General features: G+C 34.6%; 1 non-coding gene across 1 annotated transcript; it reads left to right on the plus strand.

Annotated features, from left to right (window-relative positions):
* The first annotated feature begins 2,195 nt into the window (after positions 1-2,195).
* Positions 2,196-2,302, plus strand: LOC136221167 (small nucleolar RNA R71). The gene has a single exon (XR_010684951.1). It is a non-coding gene; the product is annotated as a small nucleolar RNA R71 (small nucleolar RNA).
* Positions 2,303-3,316: the final 1,014 nt, after the last annotated feature.

A 3,316-nucleotide genomic window follows, 5' to 3' on the forward strand; every position in this document is an offset into this window, starting at 1 on the left:
TGTAAGATTTCTTTGCTTTGCTTTGGCATAGAACTTCAGGTAACAATTTGGTCAGCGGTTCGACTTGATAAAGATCTGCATCGAATGAAGCAAATGAGAGGCCTATTTATAGTGATATCTGAGGCTCTAGTTATTTCAAAATTCAAAATAACCGTTGGAGGGAAACGGCTTGCTGTCGCTTTCACTCGTTAGTGCTCAGTGTCTTCGGCCAATGAGAACATTGCCTTTTCTGTCTGAATCATGGATCAAATGCTTTTGATCAATAGGTGTCAGATTGTCTCTCTACTTATGGTAAAGTCTTCTAGACAGCTTTCTGCGGCGTCTGAACATTTCTGAAAATGGATTAGCTTTGTCTCCAAGTTGTTCAAGTCAATTACTGACTTGTCTTCTATCCGTTCGACTCAGTAGCTTCATCGTGAAGCAATTAGGGAAGGCTTCTGTATCCTTCTTCTTGCTGGACCAAGTTTATCTTGTAGCCTGGGCCTGTTGACTTGGGCTTTGACATTCTCTTGTGGGCTTTTGGGCCTTGGTCTTAATGTGTTTTAATACTTGGGAATTAAACACTCAACATTTGAACAAACAAATTAGTAACAAATAAATCAAAGCATTTAAATTTAATGTGTGGAATATTTTATCGTAGGGATTTAATTCTAAGTTGAATAATTTTGTCAAATCGAAATCATTGCGGAAATGTGTTTCAACACTAAGATCAACGAATCTTGAAATGCAAATCTTGTATCGTAAATATAATGGATAAAATACTAAAATAGGCCTATAGTTTTTAGAGAAATATAATTATTTTTTATATAATTGATTTTTTCTTAATATGATATTTGAGCAAAAAGTGTTAAGATTAGTGAACCTTGAAATCCAAATCTTGTATTCTAAATATAATAGATAAGATATTAAAATAGGCCTATAGTTTTTAGAGAAATATAATTACTTTTATATAATTGATTTTTTCTTAATATGACCTCTTAGCAAAAAGTCCTAAGATCAGTTATCTTGAAATATGCAAATCTTGTAAAATAAATATAATAGATAAGATACTAAAATATGAATATGGTTTTTAAGGAAATATAATTATTTTTTTATATAGTTGAGTTTTTTTTAATATGAAATCTCAGCAAACAGACCAGTAATTCTTGAAATGCAATATTAAAATAGGTTTATGGTTTAATCATTTTTTTTATATATAATTGATTTTTTTTATTAATATGACATCTCACCAAAAAGTAATATGATAGTGAATTTTGAATTGCAAAATCTATAATGGATAAGATATTAAAATAAGTCTATAGTTTTTAGGGAAGTATCAATTTAGGTTAGACGTACAAAATAACCAGAGACGTATACAGGGGTGCTTGGGCCCCTCCGGCCGTCGGAACCATCATGGTCACGAGTAGTTTCGACCCCCCTAAATATTAGTTTATATATACTCTGTGTAGTAATATTTCAATGTTTAAAGATAGATGAGATGGTTAAAACACTTACTTATTTTTAGGATCCAAATTTGAACCTCCAAATTATGGATGCTAGATGAGTGGTTTTTAATAAGCTGATCGAATTTATTTTCGATCCGTTTAAAACCATCGTCGTGATTACTTATTTTTCCACTGATATCATCTATAAACTTGTCGATTTTAGAAGATAAAGTGCTAATCGTATCTCTTGACTGATTTTGATAATTAGTGGTACGATTTTGATTAGCACTTGCATTATTGTTATTGTTATCTTTCCAGTTAAAGTTAGGATGATTCCTCCATCCAGAATTATAAGTATTAGAATAAGGATTATTAGTTTGGTTTTGCCCTTGGACAAAATTTACCTGTTCGATCTCACTCATGTTTTCGTAATCCACACCCGTTTGGACTGGATTACCATTGGTATCGCGTGGTGCCATAAACTTGTCAATTTTGTGCGATAAAGCAGAAAATTGAGCATGTAGCATCGCGACTGGATCAAGTTCAACTATACCTTTAACTGATGGTGTGGTTGAGGATGATGGTTTTCCCACCGATATATGTCCACGTTCCGCGGGCCATATATTGCTGTTGATTGCCATTTCCTCCAAAAGCTGTCTCGCTTGGGCTGATGTTTTCTTCATAAATAGCCCTCCCGACATAGCATCTAATGAACCCCTTGTTGTAGGATTTAGTCCATTGTAAAATGTTTGCATTAAAAGTTCACCGGGTAATTGGTGGTGTGGGCATAAACGTTGAAGTTCTTTAAAACGTTCCCAAGTTTCATAAAGAGTCTCATTATCATTTTGAGAAAAAGATGTTAACTCCTTTATGACTCTTGCGGTTTTTGCTAAAGGAAAATATTTCGATAAAAATGCTTGGGCTAATTGTTCCCAAGTGGCAAAAGTTGCGGCTGGCATAGAAGTTAACCATTCTTTGGCTCTATCCTTCAAAGTGAAAGGAAAGAGGCGAAGTTTGATTGCTTCTGCAGTCACATCTGCGATTTTAAAAGTGTCACAAATTTCAAGGAAATTTGTTAAATGGGTGTTAGGATTTTCGTTAGGTAACCCGTAAAATGTTACATTATTTTGCAACATATTAAGCAAAGCTGGCTTAATTTCAAATTGGTTTGCGGTGATTCTGGGTCTAACGATACTATTGGTCACACCGGCCACATCTGGCCTAGCGTAATCCATAAGTGTTGGTGGGTCTGCCATTTTTTCTGGCTCGGTATATGTTTTTACTGGGGTCTTATTTTTGTTTTTCTTGTTTTTCTTGTTCTTCCTAATGGTTTTCTCAATTTCTGGGTCTATAGGGTCTGGTACAATGTCTGGTTTTCTCAAAATGACTGGATCAGAAATACGAGAAGATGCCTGAATGTTTAGGATCCAATCCCTGAAAGTGAGAGAAAAACCAAAGGTATCCAACAAAGCCAGGAGGAAGTTCCAATCTAAAGTATCAAAAGCCTTACGAATATCAATTTTTAAGGCCATATGTCCACCAAAACGTTTTCTGTCAAGCATATTAACTCCCTCATAAGCTAAGGCAATGCACTGATGAATGCTTCTACCTTTAACGAACCCATACTTGTTGGGGGAGACAATCCTTACTGCAATAACTGCAAGGTGATCTGCAAGAATTTTTTAGATGATTTTAAAACCAAAGTTACTCATCACAATTGGACGAAAATTCTCAATTCTGTCAGCTTCAGCAACTTTATGAATTAGAGCCATAATACTAGAGTTTAAACTAGGCAGGATGCAACCATGATCAAAGAAAGCCTGAACCATATTGTAAACATCCTTCCCTATAATATCCCAAAAGAAACGATAAAAAATTCCCCCAAAACCATC

This window comes from Euphorbia lathyris, chromosome 2, assembly GCF_963576675.1.
Source record: "Euphorbia lathyris chromosome 2, ddEupLath1.1, whole genome shotgun sequence".
Classification (NCBI taxonomy): Eukaryota; Viridiplantae; Streptophyta; class Magnoliopsida; order Malpighiales; family Euphorbiaceae; genus Euphorbia; species Euphorbia lathyris.